At 39.1% G+C, this 26824-nt stretch overlaps 1 pseudogene; it reads right to left on the bottom strand.

Moving 5' to 3' along the window:
* Positions 1 to 7622: 7622 nt before the first annotated feature.
* Ppp2ca-ps1 (protein phosphatase 2 catalytic subunit alpha, pseudogene 1) lies at positions 7623 to 15372 on the bottom strand (annotated as a pseudogene).
* Between the last annotated feature and the right edge of the window lie 11452 nt (positions 15373 to 26824).

The following is a 26824-nucleotide window of genomic DNA, read 5'->3' as shown; positions in this document are numbered from 1 at the left end:
CCGGGAGCTTCAGTGCACCAGGGTTCCAGATGGTCTTTGGCTTTTTCCTCTGGTGTCCGAGATGTGTGTGCAGAGAGCAGTCTCTTCTGGTTTCCCAGGCTTGTCTGCCTCTCTGAAGGTTTAGCTCTCCCTCCCAAGGGATTTGGGTGCAGAGAACTCTTTATCCAGTCTGTTTCCTTCAGGTTCTGGTGGTTTCTCAGGCACAGGGGTCCTGCCGCTCCTGGGCCCTCCCCCATGGGAACCCAGAGGCCTTATACAGTTTCCTCTTGGGCCAGAGATGTGGGCAGGGGTGGGCAGTGTTGGTGGTCTCTTCCACTCTGCAGCCTCAGGAGTGCCCACCTGACCAGGCGGTGAGTTCTCTCTCACTCGGGGTTTGGAAGGAGAGAGCTGCTGCGGGTAGGGATCCACAGGTTTGGGACTCCCGCTAACCACGGGAAGTGCCAGGTCCTAGAGGAATTTTGCCTTTGTGTGTCCTGAGTTCACCAGGCAGGTCGCTTGCAGCAGACAAGTTGGTCTTACCTGTGGTCCCGAGGCTCAAGTTTGCTTGTGGGGTGCTGCCTACGAGCTCTCTGAGGCAGCAGAAACCAGGAAGATCTGCGCCGCCATTTCCCAGAGCCTCCATGCACCAAGGTTCCAGCTGGCGTTTGGTGTTTTCCTCTGGGGTCAGAGATGTATGCAAGTGCAGTCTCTTCTGGTTTCCCAGGCATGTCTGCCTCTCTAGAGGATTAGCTCTCCCTCCCACGGGATTTGGATGCAGAGTACTGAATTCCTTCTATGAAGCCACAAATACTCTTATACCTAAACCACACAAAGACCCAACACTGAAAGAGAACTTCAGACCAATTTCCCTTATGAATATCGACGCAAATATACTCAATAAAATTCTGGCAAACGAAATCCAAGAGCACATCAAAACAATCATCCACCATGATCAAGTAGGCTTCATCCCAGGCATGCAGGGCTGGTTTAATATACGGAAAACCATCAACGTGATCCATTATATAAACAAACTTAAAGAACAAAACCACATGATCATTTCATTAGATGCTGAGAAAGCATTTGACAAAATTCAACACCCCTTCAAGATAAAAGTCCTGGAAAGAATAGGAATTCAAGGCCCATACCTAAACATAGTAAAAGCCATATATAGCAAACCAGTTGCTAACATTAAACTAAATGGAGAGAAACTTGAAGCAATCCCACTAAAATCAGGGACTAGACAAGGATGCCCACTCTCTCCCTACTTATTCAATATAGTTCTTGAAGTTCTAGCCAGAGCAATCAGACAACAAAAGGAGGTCAAGGGGATACAGATCGGAAAAGAAGAAGACAAAGTATCACTATTTGCAGATGATATGTTAGTATATTTAAGTGATCCCAAAAGTTCCACCAGAGAACTACTAAAGCTGATAAACAACTTCAGCAAAGTGGCTGGGTATAAAATTAACTCAAATAAATCAATAGCCTTCCTCTACACAAAAGAGAAACAAGCCGAGAAAGAAATTAGGGAAACGACACCCTTCATAATAGACCCAAATAATATAAAGTACCTCGGTGTGACTTTAACCAAGCAAGTAAAAGATCTGTACAATAAGAACTTCAAGACACTGAGGAAAGAAATTGAAGAAGACCTCAGAAGATGGAAAGATCTCCCATGCTCATGGATTGGCAGGATTAATATAGTAAAAATGGCCATTTTACCAAAAGCGATCTACAGATTCAATGCAATCCCCATCAAAATACCAATCCAGTTCTTCAAAGAGTTAGACAGAACAATTTGCAAATTCATCTGGAATAACAAATAACCCAGGATAGCTAGAACTATCCTCAACAATAAAAGGACTTCAGGGGGAATCACTATCCCTGAACTCAAGCAGTATTACAGAGCAATAGTGATAAAAACTGCATGGTATTGGCAGAGACAGACAGATAGACCAATGGAATAGAATCAAAGACCCAGAAATGAACCCACACACCTATGGTCACTTGATTTTGACAAAGGAGCCAAAACCATCCAATGGAAAAAAGATAGCATTTTCAGCAAATGGTGCTGGTTCAACTGGAGGTCAATATGTAGAAAAATGCAGATCGATCCATGCTTATCACCCTGTACAAAGCTTAAGTCCAAGAGGACCAAGGACCTCCACATCAAACCAGACACACTCAACCTAATAGAAGAAAAACTAGGGAAGCATCTGGAACACATGGGCACTGGAAAAAATTTCCTGAACAAAACACCAGTGGCTTGTACTCTAAGATCAAGAATCAACAAATGGGATCTCATAAAACTGCAAAGCTTATGTAAGGTAAAGGACACTGTGGCTAGGACAAAACGGCAAGCAACAGATTGGGAAAAGATCTTTAACAATCCTACAACAGATAGAGGCTTTATATCCAAAATATACAAAGAACTCAAGAAGTTAGACCGCAGGGAGACAAATAACCCTATTAAAAAATGGGGTTCAGAGCTAAACAAAGAATTCACAGCTGAGGAATGCCGAATGGCTGAGAAACACCTAAAGAAATGTTGAACATCTTTAGTCATAAGGGAAATGCAAATCAAAACAACCCTGAGATTTCACCTCACACCAGTGAGAATGGCTAAGATCAAAAACTCAGGTGACAGCAGATGTTGTCGAGGATGCGGAGAAATAGGAACACTCCTCCATTGTTGGTGGGATTGCAGACTGGTACAACCATTCTGGAAATCAGTCTGGAGGTTCCTCAGAAAATTGGACATTGAACTGCCTGAGGATCCAGCTATACATCTCTTGGGCATATACCCAAAAGATGCCCCAACATATAAAAAAGTCACGTGCTCCACGATATTCATAGCAGCCTTATTTATAATAGCCAGAAGCTGGAAAGAACCCAGATGCCCTTCAACATAGGAAAGGATACAGACAATGTGGTACACATAGGAATCTATACATAGGAATATTTTTTTTTTTGGAGCTGGGGACTGAACCCAGGGCCTTGTGCTTGCTAGGCAAGCAGTCTACCACTGAGCTAAATCCCCAACCCCTACACAATGGAATATTACTCAGCTATCAAAAACAATGACTTTATGAAATTCGTAGGACAATGGTCGGAACTGGAAAATATCATCCTGAGTGAGGTAACCCGATCACAAAAAAAACACAGATGGTATGCACTCATTGATAAGAGGCTATTAGCCCAAATGCTTGAATTACCCTGGATGCCTAGAGCAAATGAAACTCAAGACGGATGATCAAAATGTGAATGCTTCACTCCTTCTTTAAAAGGGGAACAATAATACCCTTGGCAGGGAATAAAGAGGCAAAGATTAAAACAGAGACAGAAGGAACACCCATTCAGAGCCTGCCCCACATGTGGCCCATGCATATACAGCCATCCAATTAGACAAGATGGATGAAATAAAGAAGTGCAGGCCGACAGGAGCCAGATGTAGATCTCTCCTGAGAGACACAGCCAGAATACAGCAAACACAGAGGCGTATGCCAGCAGCAAACCACTGAATTGAGAAAAGGACCCCCGCTGATGGAATCAGAGAAAGAACTGGAAGAGCTTGAAGGGGCTCGAGACCCCATATGTACAACAATGCCAAGCAACCAGAGCTTCCAGGGACTAAGCCACTACCTAAAGACTATACATGGTCTGACCCTGGACTCTGACCTCGTGGGTAGCAATGAATATCCTAGTAAGAGCACCAGTGTAAGGGGAAGCCCTGGGTCCTGCTGAGACTGAACCCCCAGTGTACTAGATTGTTGGGGGGAGGGTGGCAAGGGGGGGAGGGTGGGGAGGGGAACACCCATAAAGAGGGGAGGGGGGAGGGGGATGTTTGCCCGGAAACCGGGAAAGGGAATAACACTCTAAATGTATATAAGAAACAGTCATTTAAAAAAAAAAAGAATTATAGCAGCCTTCTAAACAGAGACTATGAAAGCCAAAAGATTATGGTCAGAGGTCAGGCAGACTCTAAGAGAACACATGTGCCAACCCTAGCTACTATACTCAGCAAAATTCTAAGTCAACATAGATGGAGAAACCAAAAAATTCCAAAACAAAACCAAATTCAAACAATATCTAGTTACCAATCCATTCGTACAGAGAATTCTAGAAGAAAAAATCCAACAAAAGGAACATACCTATACCACATAAAAGACAAGATATTAAGCATCTTACAACAAAGCCAAAAAGAGGCAAACACAAGCATATAAAGCCATGTAGAAAAGCCAATATAACAGGAACCAACAGTTATCTATCTTTAATATCTCTCAATATTAATGGATTCAACTTACCTATAAAAAGACATAAGCTAACAGATTGGATATGCAAATAAGATCCAGCATTTTGCCGCACACAAGTAACACTCCTAGATAACAAAGACCCACATGATCTCAGAGTAAAATTATTAAGAAGGGTCTTCCGAGCTAATGGCCCCAAGAAACAAGCTGGAGTTGCCATCCTAATATCCAAAAAATAGATTTTTCACCCAAATGTTATCAAACATTTTGAAGAAGGATAATTTATAATCATCAAAGGGAAAAATCTGCCAAAACAAAGTCTCAATTCTGAACATCTGTGCATGAAATGCAAGAGCACACACATTGATTAAAAAAAAACAAAAATTTATTAAACTCAAAACACACATTGAACCCCACACTATATTAGTGAGATACTTCAACACCCAACTCTCACCAGTGGACAGATCATTGAAACAGAAAATAAACAGAGACACAGTGAAACTAATACAGGTTATGGACCAAATGGATTTAGCAGATATCTATAGACCAATTCACCCTAAAACAAAAGAATACCCCTCATTTTCAGCCCCTTATGTTACATTCTCCAAAATCAACCATATAATTGGTCACAAGACAACCCTCAACTGATACAAGAAGATTGAAATAATCCCATCCACCCTATCAGATGACCATGGCCTAAGACTGGTCTTCAATAACAGCAAAAGTAACAGAAAGCCCATATACACATGGAAACTGAACAACTCTCTACTCAATGATAATATGATCAGGGACAACATAAAGGAAGCACTTAAAGACTTCCTGGAATTTAATGTAAATTTTAACACATCATATCCAAACTTATGGGATTCCATGAAACTAGTGCTGAAAGGAAAATTCATAGCACTAAGTGACCTTGTAAAGAAACTGGAGATATCTTACTCTAACAACTTAACAGCACACCTGAGATCTCTAGAACAAAAAGAAGCAAACTCACCCAAGAGGAGTAGAAGGCAGGAAACAGTCAAACTTAGTGCTGAAATTAATGGAACACAAAGAAAACAATACAAATGATTGGCAAAACCAAAAGCTGATTATTTGAGAGAAGCAACCCCTAGATAAACCCCTAGTCAAACTAACTAAATGGCCCAGAACCAGTATTCAAATTAACAAAATCAGAAATGAAAAGGGAGGCATAATAACAGAATTGGAGGAAATTCAAAACTTATCAGATCCTACAACAAAAGCCTATACTCAGCAAAACTGGAAAATCCAGATGAAATGAATGGGTTTTTTGACAGATACTACATACCAAAGATAAATCAAGAGCAGATAAACTTTCCAAACATGCTCATATCCTATAAATAGAAGAATTCATTAAAATACTCCCAACTAAAGAAAACCCAAGGCCAGATCAATTTAGTTCAGAATTGTGTCAGACCTTCAAAGAAGATCTGAAACTAGTATTCTTCAAAATATTCCATAAAATAGAAGCGGAAGGAACACTACCTAATTAATTCTATGAAGCCATAATACTCTGATACCTAAACCTATAAGGACTCTACCAAAAAAGATAACTTTAGACCAATATCACTTATGAATATCAATGCAAAAATAATGAATAAAATTCTTGCAAAGAAAATCCAAGAATATATGAATGTCATCATTCACCACAATCAAGTAGGCTTTATCCTAGGGATGCAATGTTGGTTCAATATATGAAAATCCATTAACGTAATCTCCTATATAAACAAATTAAAAGAAAAATCACATGATCATCTTCATAGATGCAGAAAAAGCTTTGGACAAAATATAACAACCCTTCATGTTTAAAGTTTTGGAGAGACCAGGAATTCAAGTGACATACATTAGAAAGCAATTTAGTGCAAACCAACAGCCAATATCAAATTAAATGGACAGCTACTTGGAGCAATCCCACTAAAATCTGGACAAGACAAGGACGCCGACTCTCCCCATATCTATTCAATATAGTACTCAACATGCTAGCGAGAATAATAAGACAACAAAAAGAGATCAAGCATCCTGATGTTTGCCCAGGTAGCTTAAAATAGCAAATATTCAGTCCCCACAGAAGAACTGTCTTGGTTTTAAGCCAACTCAAAGAACAGAAAGGAAAACTCATTATTCTCTGAGTGCTGGCACTCAGGCACCACTCTGGGATCTTAAACAATATACAATCCCAAATCAACTTTGATTCTACTTGGTTTCACTGATTTGCCAGTTAAGGAACACAAGCTAAGGTTCTAATAGCTTATCTGAGACAAGTTTAACTAACTCTAAGATCCCATGACTTGACAAGAAATGTAGAAATATTTGTTAAGAACTTACCATTCTGTCAATCATTTTAAAAAGTGCATGAAGTATACACAGCAGTATTTTTGTAACCAGAAACTACAGTAATTAGACACATCATTTTGTTTAAGTTCTACCTGAAAACTTGCCATTTTAAGTAAAATCCTAAAAACATAACTCTCAAGTTCTATGGTTTAACAATCAAATCACACTGAAGCAGCAAAGATTTCCTTTCACATGCGCAGGCCAACAACAAGACAAACTGTAGTCTGTCAGGCAAACAAATCCCCACATTCTTCTCAAGAACACCAAGGAGTTGCCAGAGAGTTTACACAGTGCCCTTGATCTTTATTTTTCTTCATGTGGAATTCTACAAATTCTGACATTGATCAATAGATTTACCTTGTTTAATTACCAGCACCAGTCATGCCCACTGATACAATTCAAACCTGATTTTTCTTAGTTCTCAAGTTTATTATGAAAACACTGTGGTGACTTGTGCAGTACATTATCTTACAGGAGGGAGACAGTTCTGTTCAAACCAACTCGCCAGGTTTTCTGACAGTAATAAAGAACAATGATGGGCTGATATTTGAGAAGGGGAGAAACTGAGTGCAGACAAATCACACAATTAAATTAATAGTATCCCTGAAAGGAACACAACAAGAGGGGAGGACTTTGTACTTATTTAAAAATGTTCATTAACCTTAATGCTTGTTTGCTCTCCTCATCTTCAGTCATGCTGAGTAAGCTACAGCTAAGTGGAAGTGAACTGGACTCACAGGTGTTAACATGCACATCCTATATCTGCAGTCTTTCAAGAAAACAAAATAGCTCTATGTCAGAAACTGGATTCGTAACCAACAATGTCACATCAACATGCAATGAATTGGTTCATTCTAAAGTGTCATGGCTGTTGATGACAAGAGGCTTTGTATTTTCATAGGGTACATCTTCTGGTACCCGTGAAAACAAGATTGTTGAATGTTAACTATTTATGACACTTAGAGTTACTTTTGCTCTGACCATTTCCATTAGGTCAATATATGGTTGTTCATGGCAATACTGTACAAGGTTAAACTTTCATTTCAGGAAGTAGTTTGGGGTATGACTAGTGACATGTTGCTCACCACTAGGAGGTGCTGGGTCAAACTGCAAGAAAGAATTATTTTTTCTTTTTTTTTTTTTTTTATTAACTTGAGTATTTCTTATATACATTTCAAGTGTTATTCCCTTTCCCGGTTTCCGGGCAAACATCCCCCTCCCCCCACCCGTTCCTTATGGGTATTCCCCTCCCAATCCTCCCCCCATAGCCGCCCTCCTCCCATAGTCTAGTTCACTGGGGGTTCAGTCTTAGCAGGACCCAGGGCTTCCCCTTCCACTGGTGCTCTTACTAGGATATTCATTGCTACCTATGGGGTCAGAGTCCAGGGTCAGTACATGTATAGTCTTTAGGTAGTGGCTTAGTCCCTGGAAGGTCTGGTTGCTTGGCATTGTTGTACTTTTGGGGTCTCGAGCCCCTTCAAGCTCTTCCAGTTCTTTCTCTGATTCCTTCAACGGGGGACCTATTCTCAGTTCAGTGGTTTGCTGCTGGCATTCGCCTCTGTATTTGCTGTATTCTGGCTGTGTCTCTCAGGAGCGATCTACATCCGGCTCCTGTCAGTCTGCACTTCTTTGCTTGATCCATCTTGTCTAATTGGGTGGCTGTATATGTATGGGCCACATGTGGGGCAGGCTCTGAATGGGTGTTCCTTCAGTCTCTGTTTTAATCTTTGCCTCTCTCTTCCCTGCCAAGGGTATTCTTTTTCCTCATTTAAAGAAGGAGTGAAGCATTCACATTTTTATCATCCTTCTTGAGTTTCGTTTGTTCTAGGGATCTAGGGTAATTCAAGCATTTGGGCTAATAGCCACTTATCAATGAGTGCATACCATGTATGTCTTTCTGTGATTGGGTTAGCTCACTCAGGATGATATTTTCCAGTTCCAACCATTTGCCTACGAATTTCATAAACTCGTTGTTTTTGATAGCTGAGTAGTATTCCATTGTGTAGATGTACCACATTTTCTGTATCCATTCCTCTGTTGAAGGGCATCTGGGTTCTTTCCAGTTTCTGGCTATTATAAATAAGGCTGCGATGAACATAGTGGAGCACGTGTCTCTTTTATATGTTGAGGCATCTTTTGTGTATATGCCCAAGAGAGGTATAGCTGGATCCTCAGGCAGTTCAATGTCCAATTTTCTGAGGAACCTCCAGACTGATTTCCAGAATGGTTGTACCAGTCTGTAATCCCACCAACAATGGAGGAGTGTTCCTCTTTCTCCACATCCTCACCAGCATCTGCTGTCCCCTGAGTTTTTGATCTTAGCCATTCTCACTGGTGTGAGGTGAAATCTCAGGGTTGTTTTGATTTGCATTTCCCTTATGACTAAAGATGTTGAACATTTCTTTAGGTGTTTCTCAGCCATTCGGCATTCCTCAGCTGTGAATTCTTTGTTTAGCTCTGAACCCCATTTTTTAATAGGGTTATTTGTTTCCCTGCGGTCTACTTCTTGAGTTCTTTGTATATTTTGGATATAAGTCCTCTATCTGTTGTAGGATTGGTAAAGATCTTTTCCCAATCTGTTGGTTGCCGTTTTGTCCTAACCACAGTGTCCTTTGCCTTACAGAAGCTTTGCAGTTTTATGAGATCCCATTTTTCGATTCTTGATTTTAGAGCATAAGCCATTGGAGTTTTGTTCAGGAAATTTTTTCCAGTGCCCATGTGTTCCAGATGCTTCCCTAGTTTTTCTTCTATTAGGTTGAGTGTGTCTGGTTTGATGTGGAGGTCCTTGATCCACTTGGACTTAAGCTTTGTACAGGGTGATGAGGATGGATCGGTCTGCATTCTTCTACATGTTGCCCTCCAGTTGAACCAGCACCATTTGCTGAAAATGCTATCTTTTTTCCATTGGATGGTTTTGGCTCCTTTGTCAAAAATCAAGTGACCATAGGTGTGTGGGTTCACTTCTGGGTCTTCAATTCTATTCCATTGGTCTATCTGTCTGTCTCTGCACCAATACCATGCAGTTTTTATCACTATTGCTCTGTAATACTGCTTGAGTTCAGGGATAGTGATTCCCCCTGAAGTCCTTTTATTGTTGAGGATAGCTTTAGCTATCCTGGGTTTTTTGTTATTCCAGATGAATTTGCAAATTGTTCTGTCTAACTCTTTGAAGAATTGGATTGGTATTTTGATGGGGATTGCATTGAATCTGTAGATTGCTTTTGGTAAAATGGCCATTTTTACTATATTAATCCTGCCAATCCATGAGCATGGGAGATCTTTCCATCTTCTGAGGTCTTCTTCAATTTCTTTCCTCAGTGTCTTGAAGTTCTTATTGTACAGATCTTTTACTTGCTTGGTTAAAGTCACACCGAGGTACTTTATATTATTTGGGTCTATTATGAAGGGTGTCGTTTCCCTAATTTCTTTCTCGGCTTGTTTCTCTTTTGTATAGAGGAAGGCAACTGATTTATTTGAGTTAATTTTATACCCAGCCACTTTGCTGAAGTTGTTTATCAGCTTTAGTAGTTCTCTGGTGGAACTTTTGGGATCACTTAAATATACTATCATGTCATCTGCAAATAGTGATATTTTGACCTCTTCTTTTCCGATCTGTATCCCCTTGATCTCCTTTTGTTGTCTGATTGCTCTGGCTAGAACTTCAAGAACTATATTGAATAAGTAGGGAGAGAGTGGGCAGCCTTGTCTAGTCCCTGATTTTAGTGGGATTGCTTCAAGTTTCTCTCCATTTAGTTTAATGTTAGCAACTGGTTTGCTGTATATGACTTTTACTATGTTTAGGTATGGGCCTTGAATTCCTATTCTTTCCAGGACTTTTATCATGAAGGGTGTTGAATTTTGTCAAATGCTTTCTCAGCATCTAATGAAATAATCATGTGGTTCTGTTCTTTAAGTTTGTTTATATAATGGATCACTTTGATGGTTTTCCGTATATTAAACCATCCCTGCATGCCTGGGATGAAGCCTACTTGATCATGGTGGATGATTGTTTTGATGTGCTCTTGAATTCGGTTTGCCAGAATTTTATTGAGTATTTTTGTGTCGATATTCATAAGGGAAATTGGTCTGAAGTTCTCTTTCTTTGTTGTGTCTTTGTGTGGTTTAGGTATAAGAGTAATTGTGGCTTCGTAGAAGGAATTCGGTAGTGCTCCATCTGTTTCAATTTTGTGGAATAGTTTGGATAATATTGGTATGAGGTCTTCTATGAAGGTTTGATAGAATTCTGCACTAAACCCGTCTGGACCTGGGCTCTTTTTGGTTTGGAGACCTTTAATGACTGCTTCTATTTCCTTAGGAGTTATGGGGTTGTTTAACTGGTTTATCTGTTCCTGATTTAACGTCGATACCTGGTATCTGTCTAGGAAATTGTCCATTTCCTGAAGATTTTCAAGTTTTGTTGAATATAGGTTTTTATAGTAAGATCTGATGATTTTTTGAATTTCCTCTGAATCTGTAGTTATGTCTCCCTTTTCATTTCTGATTTTGTTAATTTGGACGCACTCTCTGTGTCCTCTCATTAGTCTGGCTAAGAGTTTATCTATCTTGTTGATTTTCTCAAAGAACCAACTTTTGGTTCTGTTGATTCTTTCTATGGTCCTCTTTGTTTCTACTTGGTTGATTTCAGCTCTGAGTTTGATATTTCCTGCCTTCTACTCCTCCTGGGTGTATTTGCTTCTTTTTGTTCTAGAGCTTTTAAGTGTGCTGTCAAGCTGCTGACATATGCTCTTTCCTGTTTCTTTCTGCAGGCACTCAGCGCTATGAGTTTTCCTCTTAGCACAGCTTTCGTTGTGTCCCATAAGTTTGGGTATGTTGTACCTTCATTTTCATTAAATTCTAAAAAGTTTTTAATTTCTTTCTTTATTTCTACCTTGACCAGGTTATCATTGAGTAGAGCATTGTTCAATTTCCACGTATATGTGGGCATTCTTCCCTTATTTTTATTGAAGACCAGTTTTAGGCTGTGGTGGTCCGATAGCACGCATGGGATTATTTCTATCTTTCTGTACCTTTTGAGGCCCGTTTTCTGACCAATTATATGGTCAATTTTGGAGAAAGTACCATGAGGAGCTGAGAAGAAGATATAACCTTTTGCTTTAGGATAGAATGTTCTATAAATATCCGTTAAGTCCATTTGGCTCATGACTTCTCTTAGTCTGTCGACATCACTGTTTAATTTCTGTTTCCATGATCTGTCCATTGATGAGAGTGTGGTGTTGAAATCTCCCACTATTATTGTGTGAGGTGCAATGTGTGTTTTGAGCTTTAGTAAGGTTTCTTTTACGTATGTAGGTGCCCTTGTATTTGGGGCATAGATATTTAGGATTGAGAGTTCATCTTTTGGATTTTTCCTTTGATGAATATGAAGTGTCCTTCCTTACCTTTTTTGATGACTTTTAGTTGAAAATTGATTTTATTTAATATTAGAATGGCTACTCCAGCTTGCTTCTTCTGACCATTTGCTTGGAAAGTTGTTTTCCAGCCTTTCACTCTGAGGTAGTGTCTGTCTTTGTCTCTGAGGTGTGTTTCCTGTAGGCAGCAGAATGCAGGGTCCTCATTGCGTATCCAGTTTGTTAATCTATGTCTTTTTATTGGGGAGTTGAGGCCATTGATATTGAGAGATATTAAGGAATAGTGATTATTGCTTCCTGTTATATTCATATTTGGATGTGTGGTTATGTTTGTGTGCTTTCATTCTCTTTGTTTTGTTGCCAAGACGATTAGTTTCTTGCTTCTTCTAGGGTATAGTTTGCCTCCTTATGTTGGGCTTTACCATTTATTATCCTTTGTAGTGCTGGATTTGTAGAAAGATGTTGTGTAAATTTGGTTTTGTCATGGAATATCTTGGTTTCTCCATCAATGTTAGTTGAGAGTTTTGCTGGATACAGTAACCTGGGCTGGCATTTGTGTTCTCTTAGGGTCTGTATGACATCAGTCCAGGATCTTCTGGCCTTCATAGTTTCTGGCGAGAAGTCTGGTGTGATTCTGATAGGTCTGCCTTTATATGTTACTTGACCTTTTTCCCTTACTGCTTTTAATATTCTTTCTTTATTTTGTGCGTTTCGTGTTTTGACAATTATGTGACGGGAGATGTTTCTTTTCTGGTCCAATCTATTTGGAGTTCTGTAGGCTTCTTGTATGCCTATGGGTATCTCTTTTTTTTATGTTAGGGAAGTTTTCTTCTATGATTTTGTTGAAGATATTTACTGGTCCTTTGAGCTGGGAGTCTTCACTCTCTTCTATACCTATTATCCTTAGGTTTGATCTTCTCGTTGAGTCCTGGATTTCCTGTATGTTTTGGACCAGTAGCTTTTTCCGCTTTACATTATATTTGACAGTTGAGTCAATGATTTCTATGGAATCTTCTGCTCCTGAGATTCTCTCTTCCATCTCTTGTATTCTGTTGGTGAAGCTTGTATCTACAGCTCCTTGTCTCTTCTTTTGGTTTTCTATATCCAGGGTTGTTTCCATGTGTTCTTTCTTGATTGCTTCTATTTCCATTTTTAATTCCTTCAACTGTTTGATTGTGTTTTCCTGGAATTCTTTCAGGGATTTTTGTGTCTCCTCTCTATGGGCTTCTACTTGTTTATTTATGTTTTCCTGGAATTCTTTTAGGCATTTTTGCGATTCCTCTCTGTAGGCTTCTACTTGTTCTCTAAGGGAGTTCTTCATGTCTTTCTTGATCATGATCAAAAATGATTTTGAAACTAGATCTTGCTTTTCTGGTGTGTTTGGATACCCCATGTTTGTTTTGATGGGAGATTTGGGCTCCGATGGTGCCATGTAGTCTTGGTTTCTGTTGCTTGGGTTCCTGTGCTTGCCTCTTGCCATCAGATTATCTCTAGTGTTACTTTGTTCTGCTATTTCTGACAGTGGCTAGACTGTCCTATAAGCCTGTGTGTCAGGAGTGCTGTAGACCTGTTTTCCTCTCTTTCAGTCAGTTATGGGGACAGAGTGTTCTTCTTTTGGGCGTGTAGTTTTTCCTCTCTACAGGTCTTCAGCTGTTCCTGTGGGCCTGTTTCTTGAGTTCACCAGGCAGCTTTCTTGCAGCAGAAAATTTGGTCTTACCTGTGGTCCCGAGGCTCAAGTTCGCTCGTGGCGTGCTGTCCACGGGCTCTCTGCATCGGCAGCAACCAGGAAGACCTGTGCCGCCCCTTCCAGGAGCTTCAGTGCACCAGGGTTCCAGATGGTCTTTGGCTTTTTCCTCTGGCGTCTGAGATGTGTGTGCAGAGAGCAGTCTCTTCTGGTTTCCCAGGCTTGTCTGCCTCTCTGAAGGTTTAGCTCTCCCTCCCATGGTATTTGGGTGCAGAGAACTGTTTATCCGGTCTGTTTCCTTTAGGTTCCGGTGGTGTCTCAGGCAGGGGTCCTGTCGCTCCTGGGCCCTCCCCCACGGGAGCCCAGAGGCCTTATACAGTTTCCTCTTGGGCCAGGGATGTGGGCAGGGGTGAGCAGTGTTGGTGGTCTCTTCTGCTCTGCAGCCTCAGGAGTGCACACCTGACCAGGTGGTTGGGTCTCTCTCTCACGGGGTCTGGGAGCAGAGAGCTGCTGCGGGCCGGGATCCGCAGGTGTGGGACTTCCGGTAAACACAGAACGTGCCTGGTCTTAGAGGAATTCTGCTTCCCTGTGTCCCAAGCTCACCAGGCAGCTTTCTTGCAGCAAAAAATTTGGTCTTACCTGTGGTCCCGAGGCTCAAGTTCGCTAATGGCGTGCTGCCCATGGGCTCTCTGCATCGGCAGCAACCAGGAAGACCTGTGCCGCCCCTTCCAGGAGCTTCAGTGCACCAGGGTTCCAGATGGTCTTTGGCTTTTTCCTCTGGCGTCCGAGATGTGTGTGCAGAGAGCAGTCTCTTCTGGTTTCCCAGGCTTGTCTGCCTCTCTGAAGGTTTACCTCTCCCTCCCATGGGATTTGGGTGCAGAGACAAGAAAGAATTCTTAAGAGTGTCAAGTTTCATGATTGCCGCTTGGTTACCACAACAATAGCAATAGTTTGAGCACTGAAACTTGTTTCTACATTCTGGTCATGGCACCAGTTATAACCCTCCATCACCGGCTGTTGAGGTCTGGACACAAATGTGAGGCAATTGGCATGAATAAATGTCTCAGAAATATTTTGGCCAAAAGCATAACCTGAAGAGATATCCCCCAGACATCATGGTCATCTGGATCTGACCACAGCAAGTCACACATTGGACCCTCATGAGAAACTTCGTGTAGGTGTTCAAGTACTCGGATGTGATCCAGTGTGTCTATGGATGGTGGGAGACCACCACGTAGACAGAAGATCTGTCCATCCTCCAAGGCAGTGAGAGGAAGATAGTCAAAAAAGGTCTGTGAAGTATTTCCAAACATTTGCATTCCTGTATTTCCTTAAACACTCATTGTAGAAATCATAAACTTGTGTGATCTGACTGTTCTCACAATTGCCTCGGAGTATGGGGATACTTTCTTGGTAAGGAACCTTAAGAGTTACAAGCAGTGTAACTGTTTCAACTGAGTAATATCCTCTGTCCACATAATCACCCATAAGCAAGTGAGTTGTATCTGGTGGTTTACCACCAATTCTAAAGAGTTCCATGAGGTCATGAAATTGCCAATATACATCTCCACACATAGTGACTGGACTTTGAACCTCTTGCTTGTAAGATTCTTTTGGTCACTATTTCTTTAGCCTTCTCACAGAGGCTCTTGACCTGGGACTCAGAGAACTGCTTGCACTAGTTCAGCTGTTTGATCCTCTGGTCTAGCTCCTTGGTGAGCATCTTCTCATCCATGATGCCGCCCACCCGAACCACTGCAGCTCTGAGCTGCTCCAATGCCCTGGCCAGCACTTGGGCCACAGGCACAGACTGCAGCTGCTCCCCTGGGTGCTTCCTGCGGCCCCAGGTGTCTGCTTGCCCTGGCATTGGCATGCTGGCTTGCACCCCAGTGCTCATGCCTCCTCATCTACTGGTCCCAGCATGGGACTTGGCTTTCTTTAATGGCCAGCTGATAAACAACTTCAGCAAAGTGGCCAGATGTAAAATTAATTAAATCACTAGCCTTTTTTTTTTACAAATGATAAACTGGTTGAGAAAGAAATTAGGGAAACAATCCCTTTCACAACTATATCAGCACATATGCATAAACACACACACACACACACACACACACACACACACACACACACACACACACACGAGGGGGCATCAGACTTTGTTAAAAACAAATGACCATGCTTCGTCTTTCTCTATCTAGTACAAATTTCCATATACATGAGATCCTCATACCACCATAGAACACCAGAAAAAATCTATCAGATTACCTGATCACAGAGAAAATTGTCCTTAAAATTTTCTCATTAGAATTTTAGAAGTAATTATACATAGAATTTGTATCCTTCAAACTATAATATGAATTTTTATGATTTCTAACAAACCAGAGGAAAAAAAAGTCATGATAAAAGAAAATGGACATGAATTCTTAATTTCTAGATGAGCTGGGGATGAGAGAAATGTGTAATTTTTTTCTTACACCCATGCCTGGGGAAATCTTACCATTTGTTAAGGTCTGCAGGAGACAGTCTTGATCATATCTAAGTCTGACTCTGAGTCAGAATATCCAGGCCTTTCCTGTGAGTTCGGCTCTGCTATCCCTAGGCTGTTCCTGCTTTTTACTCTAGATGCATTTTTGCCGGTATGATGGAAACCCACACGTATTGGATTTCCAGAGATCTTCCTCTTATAGTGAAAAAATATAAACTTCTCATTATTTTTTCAATTGAGTTAATGATCTCTAGTACTGCGGTACTTAGGGTAAAACCAAAGTCTTATGTAATAGTAAAAGGTGGACAGTCTATAGAACACACATTCTTCAAAATATATTTTCTTTTATCAGAACACATCCACGTGATACTGATTACATTATGAGATGTTTTTATGATCTAGATATTAAAGCAATTAAGATGGGATAGAAAAGGAAAGGCAAATTACAGAGTCATTGGATGGTAAATGGTTCTTAAAAAAGCTCAGCACATACTGAATTTAGACATACCTGGATAAGCAACTGTGAAGATTTTCTCCTCAGAAAAATAAAATAAAAATTAAAAAGTTATCTTGAGTTATGTGTACAGGACAACAAGGACATTTATTTCTGTGTGGACAGAAAGGCAATTTTTATATCCATGCTTAGGTTATTGACTTCTTAGACCCTGAGAAGGCATGGGGCCTTTTCATTCTGTGTTAATTATTTTAGCTTTGTGTTTCTATTTTCTGGATTCTCAGTCTCCATTACAATTGCATTACCTTGTGGATGTCCTCCATCTATAACATTAGATGGTACAAATTTATTCTTCCTTTGTATTATGCTTTGATTTGAAAAATAACCTGGAAAAACAATTAAAATAGTAGTTAAATGATGATGTATGTGTATGAAGGTACTCGGCACATGTGTAAAAAGACAAGCCATGTATTTAGAAGTTTATTGAATCAAATGATAGTATCTTGAGTCAGTAAGAGTTTGGGGAAAAAGGGGCACATGATATTTGTTACTGTTCATGCTGTGGGTTGCACATCAGACCAGTTTGGTGTTTGCAGATGATGGATCTCTAGATGGGGCAGTCACCAAATGGCCTTTCCTTGTTTCTACATTTTCTTTTTGACTTCTCTATTCAAATCAGATGACTAAGGGTGTATGAACTTCTATCTGAATCTCCAAGTTTATAGAACAATCAACATATATGCTTTTATGCCAATACCATGATATGTATATATCATGTTACAAATATATATATATATACATATATATATGTAATTTCTATAGCTCTACAGAACAAGAAAAAATTAGGAAGGGTGATATCTCTAGAAATTCTGAGTCATAAGTTGCAGAGTTCTTTGGGTCCATGCACATAGTGGTACAGATCATTTATTTTATTCTTTCAGTTTGTTTTTGTTTTTATTGGTTACTTTATTTATTTACATTTATCTCCCTTCCCAGGTTCCCCTCTGCAAATACCCTATCACATTCCCCCTCCCCACTGTTTCTATGAAGAAGCTGCCCTCCACCCACACTCAACTCACTGCTCTAGCATTACCCTCCACTGGTAATTTATAATTTTAAACTACTGGTCCATTACCACTATTGTTACTTCTATATTTTTGCAATTATTTTTATAAATTCTCTAAAAAATATTGATAGGATTTTAATGATTTGCATGTAATATGTAGGTTGGTTTTGTATTTTCACAATATTAATATTACAAAAAATTAACATGCGATATGTATTAAAATTTTTAAGGTCTTTTTAGTATTTTTTATTATTTACAAAATTATAAAATTTATATTTTATAAATGATCTTATAAACTTCTATATAAAATATAACTATAATTCTAAAGTACAAAATATAAATATAATTAAAAAATAAAATTATAAAAATAATATACACAAAGTTTATATTACAAAATTTTTTATATTATTTTATTGCAAATCTGTTTCACTGGCTTTGGTCAGACTTATTCCATGATATTTTTCTTTTATTCTGAGATTACTATGAAAGTTATAATTTTCTTAATCTCTTTCTATATATTTGTTATATAGAGTTACCATATTAGTGAAAACTAGAGATTTTTCTATTAATTTTGTATTCTGTTACTTGCTGTTTAGTTAAAATATAGGTCGTTTTGTTAATTTTTCTGAAATATTAGAAAAATATGTAGTGTTCTTTTATCAACAGCTTTTAGCCTATAAGTATAATATTGCAGTATTTAATACTATCTCCTTTGGTACAATAAAGGAACTTACAATATAAGAAAAATAAAAACAATTTATGTTTTCATTTTTTTATTTTTATGCCCTTTATCTCTTTCTGACATCGTATTGTTCCCATGAAGACATCAAAGAGTAAATTAAACAAAAAAAGGAGAGATTATACATTGTTATCTTATTTGATTTCAGAAGAAATACTTTGAGTTTCTTTGAATAGAATCATTTTTGTTTTGGCTTGACGTAATTGTCATATATATATGACATATACATTTAGTCTTTGTAAGACACTTACCATAAAAGGACATGGCTTTTCTGCTATAAAAGAATAAGGGAAAATTATAACACAAGCATCAAATGTAGTAGGTGATGGATGGGAAGACAAAGTAAAGCTAGTAATAAGGGGAGTGGTAATTAGCAGTAATGGCCATATTCAAAACAATGAGTAAATAACAATGTGAGACAATTTCTAATACACACACAAACACACACAAACACACACACAAACACACACATTAGATATTTTATATTAACATATAAAGTCTCATTACTACAAATAGAAATATCTTTTGGAGTAAGAGTCATTGGGCTACCATAGAACCCTTCGGCTCCTGCAGATATTGTGAATAGTATTGCTTAATCTCCAAGACTCAGTGATGGAAGACATGGCTTGCTTATGTTATAGAAAATAGATAAATATAGCTGACACTCAACTTGAAGCTTCACAAGCACTAGGTAGTGTTTTCATGATGCAGTTACTATACATATTACCCGAGCAGAAAAGCCATCATCCATCTCACTAGCTGGTGAAACATATAGATTACAATAGTGCTCTACCTCCAAGATATGACCACCATTTAACATGTCACAGATATAATGTGAATTACAAATTATTTTCTGATTAGACTTTAGGACTGCTTAATTACATGGACCCCATACTAGACATTGTTAATGAGGCCAAGATCTTGAGAATAAATTCATCATATGTCCAATGAATAAGTGTGCTGCAATTTATCTGCTACATGCACAGAGTAATAAAGTTATTCCAATAGAATTTATCTATGCTCATAGATCAGTGTAGTATTTACCCCATATCAAAGAGCTTATAGAGGCACTAGTTAGTAATTAACATGGAGATGCTGGACACACGGCAAGGAGTAAGGCACTTTGGAGTGCTCAGCTATAAATGTGATGTGTTCATCACAGTCCTCATATGAAGAATCTGCTATCTATATAGAACATGAAGCAGAAGGATGGCAAACGTGAGAAGTGATTTATGATAACAAAATCCAACAGGGTAGATGCACAAATGAAATTATGTAGACATTGACATTATGTAAAATGCCTGAAATGATTGAGCTATACAAAAATCACAGTTCAGAGGATTGGAATGGACAGAGCACCTCACCATTGTCAGGAAACTAAGGGTAATAGGTAGCTTCTGGGAGCAGAAAAATTAATTTTCTTCAGTGAAGTGGCAGGGTATATAAGCTAAATTTTAGCCTGGGTACCGCTTTTAGTACTTACCCAAAGCAAACTGGATTCTATGTTGAGATTGATTGACTGATTTATTATTTATTTATTTATTCATATATTTATTTTACGGTGGATTAAAGGGAAACAGAACAGCAACTTATGTGGGTACAACATAGGGGATGAACTAAGAGGCCATATATTATATGATAAAGTAAAACTTGCATTAAATTCTCAAAGAATAAACATTTCATAGGTAAAGTAATTTTAGATATGTTCTTCTAAGATAATATTCCAGCTTAGTCACTGCTGGAAAATGAAAGCTTTCTAAGCTCTTCAAAATGAAGCTACATAGGCAGCTGCCACCCCAACTGTTTTTAAAAGTACTAGTAGTAACAAGATATGCCATTTCTCTATGAAAATCCTTCACAGTAACAGCAGATTGGGAAAAGAATGAAAGGAACTCCATGAAAGAGTGGATGAAGTTTAAAAATGGATGCTGAGGAAATTAGGAAATCGTGTACATAAAAGTAGGATAATATTTTCTAAGCCACACTACCATGACAGAAGATATCTGAGCCCAAACAGGAGTGGGCTTCTTCAATACCATCAGTGTGGCATTTGTAATGAAAACTAAGTTCATTCAACTGACAATAATGTGTGGTCGAGGAGATGTCTCAGCATATAAAGATGGCTCAGATGTGTCTGAGGCAAGTAAACTGAATATAATCCCTAAGGAGCACTTTATTTTGTAGGATAAACCCACTCTGAACCCATCTGACCTCCATAGGTAGGTCATAGGACCTCCATGGGTGTGTATGCCCATATCCATTTCTCCATATAGCAACCCTTGTATGAAAAAAAAATGCAAGAATGTATATTGCGAAAGTTTTTATTAAATTGGATAAGAATCTACTTGAAGTCCCAGCTACACAATTCTTGGCATATATCAAAAAGATTCCCCACCATGCCACAGGCACATATGCTTTATTATTCTCATTGCAGCCTTATTTTTGACAGCCAGAAGCTCTAAACAACTCAGATGTCCTACAACAGAAGGGTGGATACAGAAAATGTGGTTTATTTATACAATGGAATAATACTACGCTATTAAGAATGAGGACAACTTGAGCTTTGCAAGCTATATGCTTTGCAGGCATATAGATGGAACTAGAAAATATCATCCTGAGTGAGGTAACTCACTAATGTACTCACTAATAAGTGGATATTAGTCCAAAAAGGTACAGAATACCTAGGATACAATCCACAGAACTCAAGAGGGTTAACAAGATAAAGGGCCCAAGTGAGTATGATTCAGTCCCACTTGGGATGAAAAAGAAAGCAGTCACTGTGCCCTGGACTGTGGGGATTCTGAGGAGACCTGGGAGGGGGCAAAAGAATGGGGGGCAGGAGTCACAAAGGAGAGCAAATCTGTGTTCTGATCAAGTTCTCAAACTTTAATTTAAAAAATAGCAGCTTATAAAGACAAGCAGGAGGGAAGGTCACCCAGGAACCAGGACCAGATCCATCACTGCCACCACCCTTCCTAGAGCCCTAAGCTATAAATTGGAGGTATAGATTGATAAGAACAGGAGACAGAAACTATAAAAGTGATAAGAACAGACAACTGGCTAGGTGTTCCAGAGAGTGTAAGTGAGCTTGACATTCCTGAAACATTCCTGAGATACAATGTGTGTAAGCAGCAGGCTTGGTACCTGTACCACTGGGGAACAGGGGGAGGTGGTAGGGGAGTGGAGTAGAGGGGTGGAGGGAGCTTGGTGGGACAGGGGAGGGAGAGGGAAAAGGGGAATATGATCAGATATTGGGTGCATGGAGAAGTTAATTTGTGAGGGCCAGCAGAATGAATGGAAATTTTCAACCTTTGTTGGAGGGAGATGGGGATGGGAGCCTCTAGACTGTACAAGAGACCTTGGAGGTGAGACAATCTCAGGACTCAAAGAAAGGGACCTTAGATAAAATGTCCAACATTTGAGAGAGAAAGAGAACTTTTCGAATCCATCTCCAGTAGAAACACAGCATCAAGTGGAGGTATAGTGTTGTCATCCCACAGTCAAAAACTTGTGATTTGTAGCTTCCTGAAAATGAGATTACATATGTCTTACACAACCATTCTTTTATTTGAACCTAAGTTATTTAAGTCCCTATTTCAGGCCTCTCCAAAAATAAGGAGCCAGTCTCTAATGCTCTGGGAAAGAACAGTCCAGAAGAGCTGTTTATTCCAAGCTCATGAATCAGTATGTTTCATTGCAAAAGAAAGATGAGTCTTGAGAACTGTGGGGATACTAAAGAAGTCTTCTTTTAGCTCAGTAACTATGAACTGTTGAATAACACAAGAAATTGGTGTTAGAGATCACTGTGTGTGTTCAAATAACAGCTTCATTTATCAAGTATCAATGGCTTGTGTCATCTGAAAGCCCCCTTACTCTTTTCAAAGAGTTGGGCATTAAAGAGTAATTGGAAAGGAGTTAACAACTGACAATGAAATAGTTTTCTAATTAGGGGTTGAAATCTTGTTTAAATAAAGTTTGACAAAGACGAAGGTAGAATAAAAGAACAAAAAAAAACAACAACAAAAACAAATAAAACCAATTAGAAAGGAAGACCCAGAATTGTTCCTTTCTAAATGAACTGAAGAGACATAAATGGAAAAGGGACTGAGGGAAAGGAGGTCCAGTGACAGGCCCAAATTGGAACACATGTTAAGGGAAATCTCCAAAATCTGACACTATTACTGAAGCTATGGTGTGCTTAAAGATAAAAGCACAGCATAGCTGCTCTCTTGAGAGGCCCAACAAGGCATTTACTGAGACAGATACAGATACTTATACCCAACTAACGGACTGAAGTTGGGCACCCTTGTGGTTGAAGTAGGGAAAGGCTGGAAGAAGTTGTGAAGGAGGGTGACCACATAGGAAGACTAGTAGTCTCAACTAACCTGGACCCCTGTGATCTCTCAGACACTGACCCACCAACCAGGCAGCATAGAAGAGGCGGTGTAAGGACCCCAACACAAATAAAACAGAGGACTGACAGGTCTGAATTCAGTGAGAGAAGACACAACTCACCCTTGAGAATCTTGAGGCACTAGGGAATGAGGAGGCCTTGGTGGGTGGGTTGGGTTTGAAGTATGGTGAGACCCTCTTGGAGATAGGGGGCAGGAGGAATGAGATGAGGAACTGTCAGACAGCAGAATGGGATAATGACTGGACTATAAACATTATTAAAGATAAGTATTTTTTAGAAAAGTTTTTCTTAGTCTAAGACTCAACAAATATTCTTTTCACTTTATCAAACTAAAACTTTAAAAAAGGAGTTAATATTAAATTTAAAAAATGAATTATTCCTAAATACCTTTCATTATACACAATGGGACAAACTTTTATTCCAAATGTAGATTTTTTACTATCTGGGGAAAGTAAATATAAAGGTTTACTCTTCTTTCTGTTAAAAGAAAATCAATTTATTATGTAGTGGTTCCAATGCATATGCAGGGAGACTGCTTCTAGAGTTTCATAGTAAAGGTGAAACAACAAGTGATGAAAATAATGTTATTGTTTTTGAGAATCTTCTTCACGCAATTGTTTTCTTTAAATCCATGCTATATCCCTCTTTTTCATTTCCTCCTCTGTCTGCTTCCTTATTATTTCTTTCAATTTCTTGTGCTCCGTTTTAATCCTATAGAATCCACTAAATACACTCTACACGTGTAATAAAATTAATATCATTTACTTTAGCACAGGAAGCATCTCAAAACTTCATCCTTGTATAATATTCAGAATAATTTCTCCGGATTTCATCACTGACACTAACTGATCAAGTTATAGAGCTTCCTTAGCTCCTCTTTCATTAATGATGGCTTTGTTTTTTATAAGATTAATTATGTGCAACTCTTATGCATATAGTCATGGCTGCTGTGGATTAATGTGTGCAATGGAACAGTGATGTCTAGCAAATAATTCAGCAAAGAGTATGCCAAATATTTACTGACGACATATGTCTACTACCTCTGGGTTTGGCAATTTTGATCACTCTTTTATGATCATTCCATTTGGTGCTGAAAACTCATCAGTGTTTGACAGGTGCATGAGCACCAGTTGCTGGTTTCTGAATTAATCACTATATAGTGCATCAGAAACTTTTCTGATGAAAGTAAAAAGATGCATGAGTCTACGTGTATATAAAGAAATTAGTATGGGTCAGTTAATGGTCATTTTATTTTGAAGAATAATAACATCAATCTCAAGTTACCCATTAGGATCTGTGACATGAGAAGTAATGCCATTCTACCGAAAGCGATCTACAGATTCAATGCAATCCCCATCAAAATACCAATCCAATTCTTCAAAGAGTTAGACAGAACAATTTGCAAATTCATCTGGAATAACAAAAAAACCCAGCATAGCTAAAACTATCCTCAACAATAAAAGGACTTCAGGGGGAATCACTATCCCTGAACTCAAGCAGCATTACAGAGCAATAGTGATAAAAACTGCATGGTATTGCTTTAGAGACAGACAGATAGACCAATGGAACCGAATTGAAGACCCAGAAATGAACCCACACACCTATGGGCACTTGATTTTTGACAAAGGAGCCAAAACCATCCAATGGAAAAAAGAAAGCATTTTCAGCAAATGGTGCTGGTTCAACTGGAGGTCAACATGCAGAAGAATGTAGATCGATCCATGCTTATCACCCTGTACAAAGCTTAAGTCCAGGTGGATGAAGGACCTCCACATCAAACTAATAGAAGAAAAACTAGGGAAGCATCTGGAATACATGGGCACTGGAAAAAATTACCTGAACAAAACACCAATGGCTTATGCTCTAAGATCAAGAATCGACAAATGGGATCTCATAAAACTGCAAAGCTTCTGTAAGGCAAAGGACACTGTGGTTAGGACAAAACAGCAAACAACAGATTGGGAAAAGATCTTTACCAATCCTACAACAGATAGAGGCCTTATATTCAAAATATACAAAGAAATCAAGAAGTTAGACCGCAGGGAGACAAATAACCCTATTAAAAGATGGAGTTCAGAGCTAAACAAAGAATTCACAGCTGAGGAATGCCGAATGGCTGAGAAACACCTAAAGAAATGTTCAACATCTTTAGTCATAAGGGAAATGCAAATCAAAACAACCCTGAGATTTCACCTCACACCAGTGAGAATGGCTAAGATCAAAAACTCAGGGGACAGCAGATGCTGGTGAGGATGTGGAGAAAGAGGAACACTCCTCCATTGTTGGTGGGATTGCATACTGGTACAACCATTCTGGAAATCAGTCTGGAGGATCCTCAGAAAATTGGACATTGAACTGCCTGAGGATCCAGCTATACCTCTCTTGGGCATATACCCAAAAGATGCCCCAACATATAAAAAAGACACGTGCTCCACTATGTTCGTAGCAGCCTTATTTATAATACCCAGAAGCTGTAAAGAACCCAGATGCCCTTCAACAGAGGAATGGATACAGAAAATGTGGTACATCTACACAATGGAATATTACTCAGCTATCAAAAACAATGACTTTATGAAATTCGTAGGCAAATGGTTGGAACTGAAAAATATCATCCTGAGTGAGGTAACCCAATCACAGAAAAACACACATGGTATGCACTCATTGATAAGTGGCTATTAGCTCAAATGCTTGAATTACACTAGATGCCTAGAACAAGTGAAACTCAAGAGGGATGATCAAAATGTGAATGCTTCACTCCTTTAAAAGGGGAACAAGAATACCCTTGGCAGGGAATAGAGAGGGAAAGATTAAAACAGACACAGAAGGAACACCCATTCAGAGCCTGCCCCAAATGTGGCCCATACATATACAGCCATCCAATTAGATAAGATGGATGAAGCAAAGAAGTGCAGGCCGACAGGAGCTGGATGTAGATCTCTCCCGAGAGACACAGCCAGAATACAGCAAATACATAGGCGAATGCCAGCAGCAAACCACTGAACTGAGAACGGGATCCCCGTTGAAGGAAACAGAGAAAGAACTGCAAGAGATTGAAGGAGCTCGAGACCCCTTATGAACAACAATGCCAAGCAACCAGAGCTTCCAGGGATTAAGCCACTACCTAAAGACTATACATGGACTGACCCTGGACTCTGACCTCATAGGTAGTAATGAATATTCTAGTAAGATCACCAGTGGAAGGGGAAGCCCTAGGTCCTGCTAAGACTGAACCCCCAGTGAAAGTGATTGGTGGGAGGAGGGCGGCAACAGGGGGGGGGGATGGGGAGCTGAACAGCTATAAAGAACGGGAGGGGGAGGGATTAGGGGGATATTTGCCTGGAAACCGGGAAAGGGAATAACAATCGAAATGTAAATAAGAAATTCTCAAGTTAATAATAATAATAATAATAAAAAAGAATTAATGCAATTTTGAACTAGACTATAAAAGTAGGATTGATTTTGTCCTGTGCTGTAGGCTTTAAATCCCATTATTCATACTACTTCCAATACAGTAGAGACAGGAACAAAAGATAGTCATTATAAGAGTTAAAAAGGTGTGTATCTCAGTAAAGCTTTGGTGACTCTGCGTCTTCATATAATGAGTCAAATTTTCTTATAGTATCAATGTTATCCAGTAAGCATCACGATTCAAAATTATTACTGGATTGATTTCTCCATACACTATGGAGAATTTTCCCTAAATTCCATGACTAATTATGTGGTGTCAATAACCTGATGCTCCATGTCCTGTATCACATGTCTAACCATAAAATGTGTATTGTTCAAGGATGATAACTTAAGTCCACATCTGAACATAGCAAAACAGACACACGCACACAGACACACACACACACATACACACACTTACACACACTTACACACACATTTACACACACACACACACTTACAAATATACTACTGTAAGTAAATTTTTGAATCTTTATTCCCAAAGGTGCAAATGAGATATTAGTGTAGAATATCAATCGTTTGGGGATGCAGGTACAGGTCTGTTCATACCAGTTAGAAAAA

This window comes from Rattus norvegicus, chromosome 17 (genome assembly GCF_036323735.1).
Source record: "Rattus norvegicus strain BN/NHsdMcwi chromosome 17, GRCr8, whole genome shotgun sequence".
Lineage (NCBI taxonomy): Eukaryota > Metazoa > Chordata > Mammalia > Rodentia > Muridae > Rattus > Rattus norvegicus.
Note: the sequence above shows the minus strand (reverse complement) of the source record. Positions and strands in the feature narration are given on the sequence as shown.